Source organism: Primulina tabacum, chromosome 4 (assembly GCF_025594145.1).
Source record: "Primulina tabacum isolate GXHZ01 chromosome 4, ASM2559414v2, whole genome shotgun sequence".
Lineage (NCBI taxonomy): Eukaryota > Viridiplantae > Streptophyta > Magnoliopsida > Lamiales > Gesneriaceae > Primulina > Primulina tabacum.
The window spans coordinates 18,363,037-18,382,955 of record NC_134553.1 but is presented as its reverse complement, the minus strand read 5'-3'; positions in this window follow the sequence as shown (position 1 = coordinate 18,382,955).

Genomic DNA, 19,919 nt, shown 5'->3' with positions numbered 1-19,919 from the left:
GATGATGTTTCAGGCATTCCACCAGACAGAGAGTTGGTACTTCTCTATTGAGCTCATGCCCGGGACAGTGCCGATATCTAAGGCACCCTACCGTCTAGCACCTGCCGAGATGAAAGAACTGAAAGATCATATACAGGATTTACTAGATAAGGGTTTCATTCGCCCTAGCTTTTCTCCAGGGGGCGCACCAGTTCTGTTTATCAAGAAGAAGGATGGAAGCATGCGACTATGCATTGACTACCGAGAGCTGAACTGGGTCACAGTCAAGAATAAATATCCGTTGCCGAGGATTGAGGACTTGTTTGATCAGCTTCAGGGAGCATCAGTGTTCTCCAAGATAGACTTCCGATCCGAATACCATCAGCTAAAGATGAGAGAGTCTGACATGCATAACACAGCATTTCGAACATGTTATGGGCACTATGAGTTTATGGTTATGCACTTCGGTTTGACGAACGCGCCAGCGATCTTCATGGAACTCATGAATCGCGTGTTTCAGCCATGCTTGGATCAGTTCATCATAGTCTTCATTGACGACATTCTGATCTATTCGAAGAGTAGAGAGGAGCATAGTCAGCACCTGAGGACCGTAGTGCAGACTTTACAGGACAGACGGTTGTATGCCAAGTTCAGTAAGTACGAGTTCTGGCTTGACCGGGTGGCATTCTTGGGCCACATCATATCTCAGGATGGCATAGAGGTCGACCCCAGTAAGGTCGAAGTAGTTAGAGATTTTTCAGTGCCTAAGATCGTGACAGAGATCCGTAGCTTCTTGGGATTGGCTGGGTACTACAAGAAATTCATTCAGAGCTTCTCTTCTATTGTGGTGCCTATGACCGCTTTGACGAAGAAGAATGCCAAATTCTTATGGAGATCTGAGTGCTAGGAGAGCTTTGACAGGTTGAAGATAGCTTTGACCACAATACTAGTTCTAGATATGCCATCAGGGCAGGGAGAGTTTGTTGTTTATACAGATGCTTCGAAACTCAGTTTGGGCACGGTCCTGATGCATCATGACAGGTGTAGAACCCGTAACTCAGACTACGTATAAGCCATGCATAATTCTAGTATTTTAAATTAAATTGACTTCATTGCATGAATATTTAAATGCTTTTCTTTGAAATTAATTATTTTAGCTAGCAATTTAATTTTATTCTTTCAGTTATTTCAGTGAGGCCGGACTGGAGTTGGAGTTTAGAGATATAATTTAAGATTTAGAAAATATTTTCAGGACTTAATTTAGCTAGCAAGTAAGTTGATTTAAGTTAAAAAGGAGGTCGAGGATTTATTTTAATTACTTGAGGTGAGTAGGAAATAAATTCATTTGAGTTCAATTAATTAAGGGATTTATTCACTAAATTATTCAGGGGATTAGTGAGGCTTTTAAGGGTTATAAATTTACTAGCTAGAAAACATTTCCCCTCCATTTATTAGTGAGATTTTCGGCCACCCTATATCTAGACAACTCCTTTGCCAACTCGTTACCTTTAATCCTTTCTTTATATTTAATTAAGTAGGATAATTCTTCAATATTTTTTTTAGCACCATTTAATTAACCAATTAGTATTATCCTAGTCTAGTTATCATGAAGGATAATCAGCCACCCCATCCAATCCTTCCAACAATTCATTTGATAGCAAACAACATTTCAAAATTCAAATAATGGTAGACTTGGTCACCCCTTTGTATCCATTTATTATGGGATCTCCCCTCACTCCCCCAACCACTTAATCCCCTCCTCCATCACCGAAAACAGCAGCCATTTCAGATTAAAAATCGTGACCCTCATAGCCTAGAACAAGAGAGAAAAGAAAAGGAAAGAAAATCACTCCACCTCCTCCGCGCCGAGTCGTCGTATTCTTTCGTTTTTCATTCAAACGAAAACCAAGGCATGTCTAGATTTCTTTCAAACCTCAATCAAGTCCTACTATTATTTTAAACATCACTTTTACATGATTTTTATACAAGAAAACCAAAATTTACATCAAGCATTTTCGAAATGCATGTGCAGAATTTTTCGACTTTCATGATGCTCTTCACGGTTTTCTCTTGTTTCAGTTGCTACAGGTTATGGTTCGACTCCAGGCTCCCAAGACGGCTCCTAGACATGTAATAGGATGCATTAGGACCATGTTGGTCCATTCATTCAGTCCCTATGCTTGCTGGAAAACCGAAATCACAGGAAGCTCCCCATAGGTGCAGAATTGTGTTCGAAAATTCAGTTTACTGTCATAATGGAAATGGATCTGATCATGGCTGCCACAAGGCCCATAGCCATGGTTGGATCACTTCCCTAGCATGTCTGACGTGACTATGTTGCCCTTTTGGTGGCTTGGACCATGGTGCGCCGGTTTTTAAATCAAATGCAAGAACAGCCCCTCCCCTCTCGGCCCCTTCGGTTTTTGACAGCATGTGTGTGTTCGAGTTTTGTGTATGGGTGTGTATCTTGGTTGGCCTATGGCCCTTAGCCATGGTTCATACCCTACCACTGGATGTCTAGATCGTGTCATGGTCAATCAAATGACCACCGGAGCGATCCGTGACAGCAAAAACAAGAACAAGAGCCCGATGTGCAGAATTTGTTCTCGGGTAGGAACTTTTGATTGGTTACTGGAATGAGGCGAATCTTGGCTGGCCTAGGGCCCTTAGCCATGGTTCAAATCATTCCTTGTGATGTTGTTGAGAGGCTATGGTCGGTGGTTCAAGCCCCAATGGCCAAAAGTCTCGCAAACGACGCGATGCAAGCAAAGTTGCTGCTGCTGGAATTCGACAGCAACTTGCTGTGACGGTTCGGAGGCTCGTTTGTGTTCTTGTTTGGCTTTTAGCCTATGGCCTTGGACTGAACAGTGCCTCATCAAGTTAGGAAGGTCGTGTTTTTGACCGTTCGTGATTCGGATCATTTTTGAGGTCGTACGAGAATTTACGGTGCGATGTGCCATAATCTCAACAGAAAATTATTACCAGTCATTTCAGTACAGGGCTCCAAGGAGGAAATATTTTTACTATGATATTTAATTCAGTCATGCACGTAATATATTGCTCAGTGCAAGTCATTTTCAGTATGCCTCATGACATGATATTTTATCCCATGCAAATTTTACTTTAGTATTTACTCGTTACCTACGATATTTGCATGCTGAGTCTTTAGGCTCACTAGACTTGATTGTTGTAGGTACTGATGAGCATGGGGCCGAGGGCGGGGACCAGTGAGCCAGCTTGGGTCGGCAGTAGTGGCACCCGAGGACCTCATTTGCAGCATGTTACCATTTTATGCAAACATTTTTATCCGTTGTTGAATATTCTTAAATTGTTATTTTTGGCAAACTTTATTTTCTTCCGCTGCTATATTTTTAAACATTGAACTTTATTCATTAGTTGATTTTATGAATGAGACAATTTGAGTTCTTTAAAAATAAACTTTTTAATTTTCCTCAAAATTTTCAAGCAAGGATTTTCGGGCCTTCATAGTTGGTATCAGAGCCTATGTTCTTGTAAAGGGTTACACTACTACTGACCACGAGAAGCTCACGAAGCCACGTCTTCGGTCTGTAAGTTTTACATTTCAGCATTTTATTTAAAGCATGAATTATTTTGACAGCATGCTGCAATGAAATAGTTTCGATCAGATTTTCAGTATTTCAGTGTTCATTTAAAATAAATTATGGAATTATGCATGTTAGTTACGTATGGGTTATGTTTGGAACAGTATGTCCCCTAGACGTCAAGTCGGACGCCCGAGAGGTGGTGGCGAGCACCGTCGCGAGGACGGTGATGATCAGAGACAAGAGAGGCAGGGACCTCCTCCTCCTCCTCCTCCTCCTCCGCCGGATATGAATGCCTAGATGCTAGCTGGGATGACGCAGTTCTTCGCACAGTTTGCGGGGAACAATGCCGCAGCCGCAGCCGCAGCAAGGCCGACAGGGCCCGAGGCTGTTTATGATAGGTTTATGAAGATGCGCCCGAAGGAGTTTTCTGGGACGTCTGACCCCATGATTGCCGAGGGATGGATCAAATCCCTCGAGGTTATCTTCGAGTTCATGGAGCTGGGAGATGCAGACAGAGTCCGATGTGCCACTTATCTGTTCAGTGGAGATGCCCGCTTATGGTGGGAAGGAGCAGCAGTAGCCCTGAACTTGGCTACACTAACTTGGATGCGCTTTACGGAGGTTTTCTACTCCAAATATTTTGACGAGGAAGTGCGCACCAGGTTTACCACTGAGTTCATGAGCCTGAGACAGGGAGATATGACGGTTACGGAGTTCATCCGTAAGTTCGAGAGGGGCTGTCATTTTGTGCCCCTGATAGCGAATGATGCCAGAGCCAAGTTGATGCATTTCCTGGTGGGTCTACGGCCGATCTTGCGCCGGGATGTTAGGGTGTCTGACCCTGCTACTTATGAGATTGCTGTCTCCAAAGCCCTAGCCGCAGAGCAGGATCTGCGGGATATCGAGAGGGATCGCCAGGGCAAGCGCCCAGTCCAGGTACCACACCGCCCTCCTCCTAATCATCATCAGCAGCAGAACAAGAGGCATTTTAACGGACCGCCTAGAAACAGAGGCCAGTAGCAGCATCAGCGGGGACGCCCAGCCCCGAGGACTTATGAGCACCCAGTCTGTCCCAAGTGCTCACGCCGCCATCCGGGAGCATGTATGTCTGGCTCAGGAAAGTGTTTTAAGTGTGGCAGTCCAGACCACATGTTGCTGCAGTGCCCTCAGAGGAATCTGCCTACCCAAGGCAGAGTTTTTGCTCTCCATGCCACGGAAACAAACCCGGAGACTATGTTGTTGACAGGTACCTTTAAGCTTTAAGTTATTATTTGAATTTCCGTGTTTTGGGAATAGGGATTAAGATTGAACTTATAACTGTGATAGGATTGCATGCTCTACTCAGTAGTATTTTTGGGGATTGATGTTAGAAGAACTCTGGCCTTTGCATGTCTATAAGTTTGGTTCTTGTAGCTATTGGATCCAACTTAGAGTTCCGATCTTTCAGGGAGAATTTTTATATCTGGTTCCGCCACCAAGGCCTTGATAGATTCAGGGGCCACTCACTCGTTTATTTCGGAGGTCTTTGCAAACTTTCTCAAGATCAAGACCATTGGGCTAGATATAGCCTTTTCAGTAGTGTTGCCGTCAGGCGAGGAGATGGCAGCTACCAATGTTATCCGAGATATAGACCTTGAGCTGCACGGTAATCTTGTTTATGCGGATCTGATTGTGTTACCGATGCCAGAATTTGACATCATCCTAGGGATGGACTGGCTATTGAGGAACAGAGTGTTGATAGACTTCCAGCGAAGATCTGTTCTTGTCCGACCGCCTTGAATGGAGCAGTTCTTATTTGAGCCGGACAGGTACTTTCCTTTACCGCGCATTATTCCTTATGTTCAGGCCAGGAAGCTCATGCATAGAGGGCGGCATTTCTAGCGACCTTTTTATCTGTCCCTGAGGAACCCAGCCAGTCAGCCTCAGATGTTCTGATTATCAGAGATTTCTTAGACGTTTTTCCCGAAGACGTCTCTGGTATGCCACCCGAGAGAGAGGTGGAGTTTTCCATTGAGCTTATGCCAGGTACGGCTTCGATATCCAAAGCGTCGTACCGACTAGCACCGACAAAGATGGCAGAGCTTAAGAAGCAGATACAGGAACTTCTGGACAAGGAGTTCATTCGCCCTAGCTTCTCACCTTGGGGCGCGCCAGTCTTGTTTGTTAAGAAGAAGGATGCCTCTATGAGACTTTGTATTGACTATCGGGAGTTGAACAGGGTTACAGTGAAGAATAAATACCCACTACCGAGGATTGAGGATCTGTTTGACCAGTTGCAGGGAGCTTCGATTTTCTCCAAGATTGATCTGCGCTCTGGTTATCACCAGTTGAAGGTGAGAGATGCTGATGTTTCCAAGACTGCTTTTAGGACTCGTTATGGCCACTACGAGTTCCTTGTGATGCCGTTCGGTCAGACGAATGCGCCAACGATCTTCATGGATCTCATGAATCGCGTATTTCAGCCGTATCTTGACCAGTTTGTGATAGTATTCATAGACGACATTCTCGTCTACTCCAAGAATCAGGAGGATCACAGCCGAAATCTGACCACAGTGTTGCAGACCTTGCAGAAGCATAAGTTGTTCGCGAAGTACAGCAAGTGCGAATTATAGTTAGAGAAGGTGGCGTTCTTAGGCCACATCGTTTCTAGCAGTGGTATTGAGGTAGACCCAGCAAAAGTTGCCGCAGTCAGAGATTGGGTTGTGCCTCAGAATGCATCCGAGATCCGCAGTTTTCTTGGGCTAGCAGGATATTACCGGAAATTTATTCAGGGATTCTCCTCCATTGCCGTTCCACTCACATCACTAACCAAGAAAAATGCTAAATTCGTGTGGAGCGAGGAGTGTTAGAAGAGCTTCGATACTTTGAAGCAAGCTCTCATCTCAGCACCAGTTTTAGCCATGCCATCAGGGCCCGGCGAGTTTGTCCTTTATACGGATGCTTCGAAGCTCGGTTTAGGCGCAGTTTTGATGCAGCATGGGAGAGTGATAGCGTATGATTCTCGACAGCTGAAAATCCACGAGAAGAATTACCCTACTCATGATCTAGAGTTGGCGGCCGTAGTTTTTGCCTTGAAGATTTGGAGGCATTATCTGTATGGAGAGAAGTGCCAGATCTTTACCGACCACAAGAGCCTCAAGTATTTCTTTACGCAGAAGGAGCTGAACATGCGTCAGAGGCGTTGGTTGGAGCTTGTGAAAGACTACGATTGTGACATTAGCTACCACCTGGGTAAAGCTAATGTAGTTGCAGATGCATTGAGCAGAAAAGTCGCAGTGATGGCTCATTTGACGATTCAGAAACCTCTTCAGCTTGAGATGCAGAAGTTTGATCTAGGGTCATATCCTCGAGGTAGAGTTCCCCGTCTATCTACTTTGACGATTCAGTCTTCTCTTATTGACCGTATTCGCACTGGTCAGGCCGCAGATGAGCAGTTGGCACAATGGAAGCTGAGGGATGAAGCCAAGGGCAGTGTCTTGTATACAGTCAGCGACGGTATAGTGAGATACCGAGACAGGATGTGGGTTCCTAGCAGTGATACTATCCGAGCAGATATTCTATCAAAGGCCCACATGTCCCCGTACTCCATTCACCCGGGAGTACGAAGATGTACAAAGATCTGCAGTTGTTGTATTGGTGGCCAGGGTTGAAGAGAGACATCAGACGTTTTGTATCCGAGTGTCTGACTTGAAAGTTAGTGAAGGCGGAGCATCAAAGACCAGCAGGTTTGCTCAAGCCTCTCCCTATTCCCGAGTGGAAGTGGTAGAATGTTACCATGGACTTTGTGACCGGATTGCCGAGGTCAGCCAGAGGATCGAATGCTATCTGGGTGATTGTAGATCGTCTTACCAAATTAGCGCACTTCTTGCCTATTAAGACGATTTTCACCATGGTACAATATGCGGAGTTGTTTATCCGAGAGATAGTCCGACTTCATGGTGTCCCAGTTTCTATCGTATCTGACAGAGATCCCATATTTACTTCCTCGTTTTGGAAGAGTTTGCATTCGACTATGGGTACGAAGTTGCTGTTTAGCACAGCTTTCCATCCGCAGACAGATGGGCAGTCAGAGCGAGTTATTCAGATCTTAGAGGATCTTCTCCGTGCTTGCGTCATTGATTTCTCCGGGAGTTGGGAGTCGAATTTACCATTGGTTGAGTTCACCTATAACAACAGCTTCCAGTCTTCTATTGGTATGGCTCCGTATGAAGCACTGTATGGCCACAAGTGCAGATCCCCTGTTCATTGGGATGAAGTAAGAGAGAGAGCAGAGTTGGGTCCAGAGATTGTTCAGCAGGCGGCAGATGTAGTAGTCAAGATCCGTGATAGGATGAGGACTGCTCAGAGTCGACAGAAGAGTTATGCCGATCAGCGGAGGAGAGAGTTAGAGTTTGCAGTGGGCGATCATGTTTTTGTGAAAGTGGGACCTATGAAGGGTGTCATGAGATTTGGGAAGAAAGGGAAGCTCAGTCCGAGATTCATTGGACCCTTTGAGATCCTTGACAGAGTTGGGACGCTAGCTTATCGTGTTGCTCTTCCGTCGAATCTGGCAGGAGTACACAATGTGTTCCACGTCTCCATGCTGAGAAAGTACATGGCGAATCCTTCGCATGTGCTGAACTTTGAGCCGTTGCAGCTTACCCCGAACCTGTCTTATGAGGAGAGACCAGTGCAGATCCTAGACCGTGAGGAAAAGAAACTTTGGAACAAGTTGGTTAAGCGAGTCAAAGTCAAATGGCTCAATCATTCAGAGGAGGAAGCTACATGGGAGTCTGAGCCAGAAATGAGGAGTCGGTACACAGAATTATTCGGTGAGTTCTAATTTCGAGGACGAAATTTCTATAAGGGGGAAGGATTGTAGAACCGGTAACTTAGACTACGTATAAGCCATGCATAATTCTAGTATTTTAAATTAAATTGACTTCATTGCATGAATATTTAAATGCTTTTCTTTGAAGTTAATTATTCTAGCCAGCAGTTTAATTTTATTCTTTCAGTTATTTCAGTGAGGCCGGACTGGAGTTGGAGTTTAGAGATACAATTTAATATTTAGAAAATATTTTCAGGACTTAATTTAGCTAGCAAGTAAGTTGATTTAAGTTAAAAAAGAGGTCGAGGATTTATTTTAATTACTTGAGGTGAGTAGGAAATAAATTCATTTGAGTTCAATTAATTAAGGGATTTATTCACTAAATTATTCAGGGGATTAGTGAGGCTTTTAAGGGTTATAAATTTAATAGCTAGAAAACATTTCCCCTCCATTTATTAGTGAGATTTTCGGCAACTCTATGTCTAGACAACTCCTTTGCCAACTCATTACCTTTAATCCTTTCTTTATATTTAATTAAGTAGGATAATTCTTCAATCTTTTTTTTTAGCACCATTTAATTAACCAATTAGTATTATCCTAGTCTAGTTATCATGAAGGATAATCGGCCACCCCATCCAATCCCTCCAACAATTCATTTGATAGCAAACAACATTTCAAAATTCAAATAATGGTAGACTTGGTCACCCCTTTGTATCCCTTTATTATGGGATCTCCCCTCACTCCCCCAACCACTTAATCCCCTCCTCCATCACCGAAAACAGCAGCCATTTCAGATTAAAAATGACCCTCATAGCCTAGAACAAGAGAGAAAAGAAAAGGAAAGAAAATCACTCCACCTCCTCCGGGCCGAGTCGTCGTATTCTTTCGTTTTTCATTCAAACGAAAACCAAGGCATGTCTAGATTTCTTTCAAACCTCAATCAAGTCCTACTATTATTTTAAACATCACTTTTACATGATTTTTATACAATAAAACCGAAATTTACATCAAGCATTTTCGAAATGCATGTGCAGAATTTTTCGACTTTCATGATGCTCTTCACGGTTTTCTCTTGTTTCAGTTGCTACAGGTTATGGTTCGACTCCAGGCTCCCAAGATGGCTCCTAGACATGTAATAGGATGCATTAGGACCATGTTTGTCCATTCATTCAGTCCCCATGCTTGCTGGAAAAACGAAATCACAGCAAGCTCCCCATAGGTGCAGAATTGTGTTCGAAAATTCAGTTTGCTGTCATAATGGAAATGGATCTGATCATGGCTGCCAAAAGGCCCATAGCCATGGTTGGATCACTTCCCTAGCATGTCTAAGATGTGACGAAGTTGCCCTTTTGGTGGCTTGGTCCATGGTGCGCCGGTTCTTAAATCAAATGCAAGAGCAGCCCCTCCCCTCTCGGCCCCTTCGGTTTTTGACAGCATGTGTGTGTTCGAGTTTTGTGTATGGGTGTGTATCTTGGTTGGCCTATGGCCCTTAGCCACGGTTCATACCCTACCACTGGATGTCTAGATCGTGTCATGGTCAATCAAATGACCACCGGAGCGATCCGTGACAGCAAAAACAAGAACAAGAGCCCGATGTGCAGAATTTGTTCTCGGGTAGGAACTTTTGATTGGTTACTGGAATGAGGCGAATCTTGGCTGGCCTAGGGCCCTTAGCCATGGTTCAAATCATTCCTTGTGATGTTGTTGAGAGGCTATGGTCGGTGGTTCAAGCCCCAATGGCCAAAAGTCTCGCAAACGACGCGATGCAAGCAAAGTTGTTGCTGCTGGAATTCGACAGCAACCTGCTGTGACGGTTCGGAGGCTCGTTTGAGTTCTTGTTTGGCTTTTAGCCTATGGCCTTGGACTGAACAGTGCCTCATCAAGTTAGGAAGGTCGTGTTTTTGACCGTTCGTGATTCGGATCATTTTTGAGGTCGTACGAGAATTTACGGTGCGATGTGCCAAATTGACTCTCGAAAGAGCGTTTCTTGTTTTGGCCTCCATTTCACCTAGATTTCGACCCTCATCATTTTAGGAGCATTAGTTCATAATTTTAAGCGTATTTTAATCATGACTATACGTCGGTTTAGTGTTGGTTTGGGTTGGTTCGGAGTCATGATTAAATACGAAGTCGTTAGACGTAATTGTCGCATTTTCAAACTTAATTGCATAGTTTGGTCAAGTATAAGCTATTGCATATTTTTCATGGCATATTTAGGTTGCAGCGAGCCTGGGAGCGATCCAATCCAGTTGGTAAAATTACAGGATTTTTCATTATGCCATTTAATTATATTACGTGCATGAAAATAGAAAATACTTATTTTTGAGATTTATGCGATATTGCTTGTGGTCAATTCACTATTATGGGAGCATTATGTTACACGGTCGACAGTGACCGATCAGTTCAGTTTGGTACCACCCGGTCGCCAATGACCGGTCAGTTCAGTTCAGTTTGATACTCCCCGGTAGCCAGTTACCGATCAGTTCAGTTCAGTGCAGGGGCCACAGGCGTAGACCATAATCTCAACAGAAAATTATTACCAGTCATTTCAGTACAGGGCTCCAAGGAGCAAACATTTTTACTATGATATTTAATTCAGTCATGCACGTATTATATTGATCATTGCAAGTCATTTTCAGTATGCCTCATGACATGATATTTTATCCCATGCAAATTTTACTTTAGTATTTACTCGTTACCTACGATATTTGCATGCTGAGTTTTTAGGCTCACTAGACTTGATTGTTGTAGGTACTGATGAGCATGGGGCCGAGGGCGGGGACCAGTGAACCAGCTTGGGTCGGCAGTAGTGGCACCCGAGGACCTCATTTGCAGCATGTTACCATTTTATGCAAACATTTTTATCCGTTGTTGAATATTCTTAAATTGTTATTTTTGACAAACTTTATTTTCTTCCGCTGCTATATTTTTAAACATTGAACTTGATTCATCAGTTGATTTTATGAATGAGGCAATTTAAGTTCTTTAAAAATAAACTTTTTAATTTTCCTCAAAATTTTCAAGCAAGGATTTTCGGGCCTTCACAATAGGGTTATAGCCTACGCGTCCAGACAGCTGAAGATTCATGAGAAGAATTATCCGACACATGATCTCGAGCTAACAGCCGTAGTGTTTGCTCTGAAGATTTGGAGACACTATCTGTATAGGGAGAAGTGCAGGATTTTTACCGATCACAAGAGCCTGAAGTACTTCTTCACACAGAAAGAGCTGAAAATGCAACAAAGGAGATGGCTAGAGCTAGCGAAGGATTATGACTGTGACATTACCTACCATCTGGGAAAGGCTAATGCGGTTTCAGACGCTCTGAGTAGGAAGCGCGCAGTGATTGCCCATTTTTCAGTACAGAGACCGCTACGAGCGGAGATTTAGATATTTGAGCTTGCGATTTATGCTAGGGGTGATGCCCCAAATCTTGCTACTTTGAAAGTACAGCCGACATCGAGAGACAGAATTTGGGCAGCGCAGACTTCTGATGAGCAGTTGCAGAGCTGGAGACAGAGGAACAAGGCTGAGGGCCAGAGACTATATACAGTTGTGGAAGGCATAGTCAAATATAGGGACCGTCTATGGGTTCCTGACAATGATTACTTGAGAGCACATATATTGAGAGAGGTACACAACACCTCGTTTTCAATCCCTCCAGGGAGTACGAAGATGTATAAAGACCTTCAGACTCTTTATTGGTGGCCGGGCATGAAGTGAGATATCATGCGATTTATTTCCGAGTGTTTGACTTGTCAGTAGGTCAAGGCAGAGCATCAGAGGCCTACAGGAAAGCTGAGACCACTCCCTATTCCCGACTGGAAATAGGAGAACATCACCATGGAATTTGTGAGGGCTTCCGGAGACCACTGGGGGATAAAAAATGCCATCTATGTGATATTTGATCGGGTCACTAAATCAGCTCATTTACTACCGATCAAGAATACTTTCACCATGACTCAGTACGCAGAGCTGTACAGCAGAGAGATAGTAAGACTGCATGGGATTCCAGTGTCCATCGTGTCAGATAGGAATCCAAGGTTCACGTCTGCGTTTACTACTGCCTTCCATCCTCAGACACATGGACAGTCGGAGAGGGTGATTCAGATTCCGGAAGACCTACTCCGAGCTTGCATTATCGAATTATAGGGCAGCTGGGAGCCGAATTTACCTCTTGTGGAGTTCTCATACAACAACAGTTATCAGGCATCGATCGGTATGGCTCCATACAAGGCACTGTACGGGAGGAAGTGTAGGTCTCCAGTGTATTATAATGAGATAGGAGAGAGAGCAGAGTTGGGTCCGGATATTGTCAGGCAGACAACAGAGTTAGTGGACATGATTCAGGACAGGTTAAGGACCACCAGAGCCGTCAGAAAAGCTATGCAGATCAGGGGCGCAAAGATCTCAAGTTCGTAGTAGGGGATCACGTTTTTTGTGGAAGTCGCACCGATGAAGGGTGTGATGAGATTTGGGAAGAAGGGTAAGCTCAGCCCTAGATTCATCAGACCATTCGAGATCCTAGAGATAGTTGAAACACTTGCTTACAGAGTGGCATTGTCGTCGAGTTTGGCGGGAGTTCATAATGTGTTCCATGTCTCTATGCTGCGGAAATACACGTCGAATCCTTCGCATGTGCTGAACTATGAGCCACTTCATCTGACCTGTCATTCGAGGAGAGACCCACTCAGATTTTAGACAGACGGGAGAGGAGGCTCCGGAACAAGGTGATCCATATGGTCAAAGTCAAGTAGCTAAATCATTCCGAGGAGGAGCCTACTAGGGAGAAGGAGATCGAGATGAGGAGTCGCTACCCGGAGTTAGGTACGTTCTAAATATCGAGGATGAAATTGTTATTTAGGGGGGGGGGGAGTTGTAAGGCCCAAGAAATTTAATTTGCGTAACATGAATGCATGCAATCTAGTGTTTTATTTAAAATGTGTGTTTATTTATTTTTTATGCATTTAATGCATAATTATTACATGATAGGGTTCGTTTCATGATTTTTTTTAAGTTTACGCTTTAGGGTTTCTAGATGCACTTCGCGCTTGATCGAGTAACGGAGACCGGGGAAATATTAGGAAAATTATTTTATTACATGTTTATTTTTATTAATTAATACGAGATTTTTTACGTGTATTTTTCAAGAAATGGGTTTTGTTGGGTATTTTTACCCGCCGGAGCATATTTTTAATCGGTACGCAAATTTTATCGAAAAATAGGACTTTTTGAGGGTTCGAGCAATATTTTCAAAAACTTACAAAAATAAAATATTTTTGGGAGTGTTTTTGGACTTGATGGGCCTATTTTTAATATTAATGGGCTCGAAACTCTTTAAATCATTTTAAAATAAAATTTAGGGCTCATTAGCATTTTAATTATCTATTTAACTACTACCCTAAACACTCCCTAAACCTAACCATATTCATATCAGCCGTCCACCCCTCCTTCAGCAGCACATCTCCATGCAATTTTGCAGCTGAAGGTCTTGGTTCTGCCATTTTTCTTCAAGCAAGTCCCTCCCCGATCCTCCGCCGCTTCCCCGACGTGTGTTACTCTAATTTTTCATTCATAAAACATCAAGGCACGTCATGTACTTTTATTTTTACATCATACACGCTATATATTTGCTGATATGTTTTTACTTGCATAAGGATTTCTCGATCCAGCATAAAACATGGAGATTTTTTGGTTTTTGTTTAAGTCACTACAAGAAAATATGTTTTCAACAACAGTCAAAAACAACTATTTTATTGGAAAATCGTTGTGTTTGTACTTTTAACAACGGTTTTTGTTGTGTATTAGCGTACGATTTTGTTAAAACCATTGTAGATTAGCGTGTTTTTTGGGGAAACAACAATGGTTTTAGCGAACCGTTGCTAATTAGCGATGGTTTTAGAGAATATTAAGCGATGGTTTTTGTTTAAACCATCTCTATTTTAAAAACTGCGACGGTTTTTTTAAAAAACCGTCGCCAATAGCGACGGTTTTTGCTTAGTGACAGTTTAATATACAACCGTCATTTTGCACCTAGGGTGAGGGTTTAGTCCTTGCAATGCCCTGAGCATATATTTATCATGTTTTTAAATGTTTGTGCATCATGTTTATGATTTTTATGTAATTATCGAAATTACGGTGCATGCTTGGTTTCAAGGAAAATTTCATATACACATGTTTTCTTTAAGTGGTGAAAACGATGACACGTTTTGAAGGATGAGATTTGGTTGTGACTAACACGATTATATGAGATATTATGATCCGAGGCCAAGGCTCAGTGGACGGGTAATGCTGTCGCTGATGTCCCGCAATCGGGTACCGCGGTTTTATAGATGGATCCATCGAATAGAGTTGATACGATAGTGCTGATGCGAAAGTCACAACTAATGAACTAATTTAAATTAAAAGGAAATATATACGTATATGATGATATGTTGAGACAAGTTTTGACATGTTATGATTTTATACGACACGTTTATGTTTATGCTTTTAAGTTCATGAATTATATGTTGATTACGATATTTTCACTGCTGTGTGCTACGTGTATGTACTTGCTATTAACGGTGCAAGTGTGTTGAGTCTTTAGACTCACTAGGCATGTTTGATGCAAGTGAGCATTTAGATGAGGAGACTGGAGGTGCCGAACTCTGAGTAGGTAGGGTTGGATGTGCGAGCACGACCCGAGGAGCACACTTTTCCGCAAATCACGTTTTTATGAGTTTTGAGTAGACATGATCAGTTTTACACGTTTTTCTTTATGATACGCTATTGATTTTCAGGATTTTACTTGTTTTGTTTTATTCATGCATGATTGAGGGCTGAGTTGATAATTTTAAAATTATAGTATTTTTATTTGTCGATCTTTTACGGTTAATTTTTAAATGGCATATTTAATTAATGACATATTTTTCAGCAGGGTTTCATGCATGCAAAATATTTAGATGTTTATTTTCGAAAATGTGAGCTTTTTAAAATATATATTTCCACATTTTAAATTAGTAGATGTTTCATGCATCAATCACACCTAGTGAGTCTATTGACTCAGCAAATCTTAACCATGATAACAAGCAATACATATACATCCACATGCAACAGGAAAAATACTTTTACTTAAAATAGCTTTTCATGAACATGCATAAACTTAAACATTTTTGCTTTCATCTCATACATTTTCCTTTTCATCATAAATATATATGTTTTCACTTTTTATTGAATTTTGATCGTTAATTGTGACATTCCTTTCAGCTGAAGGTCGATGTATCCATCTACGTATAACCACAATACAGGACGGCGGGGACATCAGCGACACTTTCACCCGTCAGCTGAGCCTTGGCCTTACATATCATCATATCATGTCGATGGAAATACGATCGTCGGGCTCCCTCTAGGGAATTATCTCGTAAACGGGATCCATCTGGGGCCTTTTCCCTCACGTTATCTACAATCATATCATCTTATTATTCATAATCACTTCACCGCCTCCAACGTTTCATATTTTCATCACTAATAAAAATTCATGCATATACGTATAAATCATTTTTATTTTAAATCAAGCATGAAACACGTCTTTTAGCGTTAACGTTTCATCATAAACATTTAAAATAAACATATTAATATTATTTACAGCATTCATGGTACTGTTAGGACGTCTAACATTTTTCAGGTGTAAAATGACTGTTTTACCCCTAAAAGCATGACTTTTCGTATTTTTCTTAGACCTTTAAACGACGATCCAAATAATTCCGAACTTAACATGTCACCTTAAAATCCACCCATAATTATTCCTTAGACGTAAACTTATGCCCCTCAACTAATTTTATTGTTTTTAAACTTAGATGTACCTCCCTATTTTGACTCGTATGAGATCGAAACTTAACCAAAATTTACCAAACTTGGAGAAAAGATTAACGACACACAACTAAACCTTTTTCAACCCAAAGTAATCCCATTTGAACCCTCGAACCAGCCTAGCTACATACTGAAATTTCTGGTGTTCCTATTTTCTAAAACCCTAGTCCATATCATGAAAATTTTTGATCCTAGCCTTCAAGCAACGTGACCAGCCCCTATGAGCCCCTCCTAGGACCATGACTGAATCCCTATGGACCCTATTGGAACGAGCATACATCTACTAGCATGCCACAGCCTCCAAGCCATCCCTTACATGCGCGCGACCACCCTTGAACCCTATGGCCATTCCTCCTTGCACCAGCCACCCTTCCAGCGAACTAGGACCACCATGCGACCCACCTTAGGACACCTAGACCCAGCCCTTGACCCTGGCCGAGCCACCCCCTTCAAGGAACCTTAAGCCAACACCCTAGGACTCTAGAATTTCATATTTTCCTTCAGCCTTGTTACCCTACTATCCAGCCCCTTTAACATGCCTCTATGGACCCTTAAATATGTGGAAAAACATCCCTTCAAGTTTTCCTACCATGGCAGCTCATTTGTGCATCAATAGGAGGAGTTTTAAAAGATGAAAACACTAGTTTTATGCATGTATAACCATAAAAACGAAAATATATAAAGTGTATCATGTTTTTCATGCAATCATGTATCAAGCACATAATATGGAGTGAATGATGAGAAAAAGGAGATTAAGGCGTGCCTTTGCATATATTACACACGAAAAACGGCTTGTGATGCGAGGACTTAAACGTGGAGGAGACCCTATGCTGAATTTCCTTCAATCTTGCTTGAATTTCCTCCCAAATTTACGTGTGATGAGTGATGTGTGTGCAGATGAGAGAGTCCTAGCTTTCCTAAGTATTGTGTGCGTGAGTTTTGATGTTTAGTATTAGGATTTTTTGGCTTTTTATTTTAATTAAAACTCAAGTGCAAGCCTAGGCCCATTAAGCAAGGCATATTAGGCCCATTAAGATCTTTAGTAAATATTTAAAATATTTTGATTAGGAATGTTTGTGGAAATAATAGTCGAGTTATCGAAAAGTTCATATTTTTGTCGAAAATCGAATAATGTTTAAAAATACGACTCGGCATATAAAATCACCTCAAAATACCTCATATTCGAAAATTTCATTTAAAATACATCACACATTAAACAATTAAAAATAATTATTTAATAAAATATTATCTCTAATATGGCCTCTGGTCTCCGTTGTCACGCCCCGTGTCCGAAGTGTCGGTGACATTCGGCATTGTTTAACAACTACTTGAAAATAATTAAGCCTCGTATCAAACAAACCAGTCTTTATCATAAACAATATTGTCTTTACAATGACAATGAAATGAAAATTACATAAGAGTTTCAGAAGCGGAAATGAAATGAAAGTAAAATCTTGTGTCTCGATCCCGATCATCGATTCACCAACCCCAAAAAGCTTCTTGCTCCTCTTCATTTATTTGCTCTTCCTTTTTATCTGAAATTTGTAAGGGGTGAGTGTTTTGGGAAAACACTCAGCAAGTGGGGGGTCAATCGATTTCCAAAGATATATATAGGACTTAATTTCCTTAAAACGCATTTTTAACATACTTTCAAAACTCGTTACCCTTAACTTATCATAACAGATACAAATCGAATATGAGACAGAAGTTACCAGATGATTCAGAACAGTTCAGAAGCAAATTAGATCATTTCAAAAATAGACACAACACTGTTACTCCTCTCATTTCCATGGTCAAATTGTCCCCAATATGTTAGTTCTCTAAGGGGTGAGGCCAGAACACGGTTTTATACCCACCGATGGGGGCCAGATAGAATACCCACCAATGGAGGCCAGAACAGAACATGGTTTTATACCCACCAATGGGGCCAGACAGAATCATAATTCTCGTCCCATTTCAAATTCAAATTGTAACAGTGCAACACAGAGTTCAGACTTATCAGACAGAACTTATCAGACAGAATTTATCAGACTTTAGACAGATGCAGCGAAATCAAAGAATTTCGAATATCAGAAGAAAAATATAATCGATCGAAATATTAAACAGAACAAACTGTTGTTCTAAAAAAAAAGACACATATACAAGCATGTCATATTATTTATATGCAAGGTTTAAAATGCAAAAATATACGTGACAAAAACCTACTTACCGTACTCTCAAAGTTACGGTTCGAAATTTGCAGAACTTGGGCAAACGAAACTTGTTGAATTTCGGCCAAGTGATGACCGAACCTGGAGAGGATCTTCACAACAATGTGGACAGAAAATCACATCATTAAAAAGCCGGAACAACTCATCCTTCTTTCTTCTTGCAAACGACAACCGAGAGGTGGTTTTGGAGGGGAAAGGAGCCGATTTTCTTGCTGAATTTTTGGGTGCATTTTCTTTAACATGTTGTGTGTATTTATAGTGAAATTTGTGACCTTTCCCTACCCATTTGGTCGTTCACCTTGTTGCCCAAGAAAGGGAGTAATTGTAGTCAAGGTATATCAAGCACCAAAGGTCATTTCCTGCACCATAAATGTGTCCTAGCCTCTTAGCTCCTCCCTTAGCTCCCTCATTGATTTTCGCAATAGTCATTTCTTGCATAATAAGTTTGTCCAAACCTTTAGCTCATTTAGCTCCTTCCTTGGTTAACTCAATGGTCATCTCTTGCACAATAAGTTTCTCCAAACCTTTAGCTCCTCTTCTTGGTTAACTCAAAGGTCATTTCTTGCACATTAAATTTGTCCAATCCTTTAGCTCTTCTCCTAGCTCTATTTTGGTTCTTTCTTTGAGCTAGGATATTGAATTCATGAGCTAGGGATTTCCTCCCCGACAATCAATGAGCTTCCTTGAGCTGAGGGCTTTAGCTTATGAGATGAGGGTTTCTTTTCCAAGTGACGTACCCTCAATTCTCAAGATTTTGCATTGCCTCGGCTTCTTTTTGAGGTACTTTCCGAGTTTTTTAAGGTGCTTTGCTTCGAAAAATCCGGGTTCTCACATCCCACCCTCCTTATTGGAAGTTTCGTCCTCGAAACTTTAGTTAGCTAGATCTTTAAAGTGGTGAGGGTGCCGAGTGCGCATACTTTCTTCAAATTTCCAAGTTGCTTCTCATTGCATATGATTTGACCATTGTATATTGACATATGGAATTGTTTAACGTCTCAACACTTGGTCTTTGGTGTCCACTATAGAATAGGGACTTCTTCCCTAAGTTTAGTAGCAATGAAACTTTAAGATTATGAATTGGATCTGAGACATACTTCCTTAGCTGTGAGACGTGGAAGACGTCAATCCTTGACATGCGTGGTGGTAAAGCTAGCCGATAAGCTAGGATTTCCCACTTTTCCCAGTATTTCGTAGGGTCCGACATACCTTGGAGTTAGCTTTCTAGATTTGCTGAATCGAACCACTCTTTTCATAGGGGAAACATTATCGTAAGCTTTCTCACCGATTTCAAATTCCAACGGTTTTCACTTTAAATCAGCCCAGCTCTTTTGTCGATCATGAGCTGTCTTGCGTTTTTTCTTGATAATAGCTACTTTATCAACAATTCAAGTTCATGATAGCTTTCTCTTTGATTTCAATACTTCCATGATAATTATTGTTATCGGCAAATTCAATCAAGGGGGTGTTTATTTAATTCCTCCGAGGTCCATGGCACACGCCCTAAAA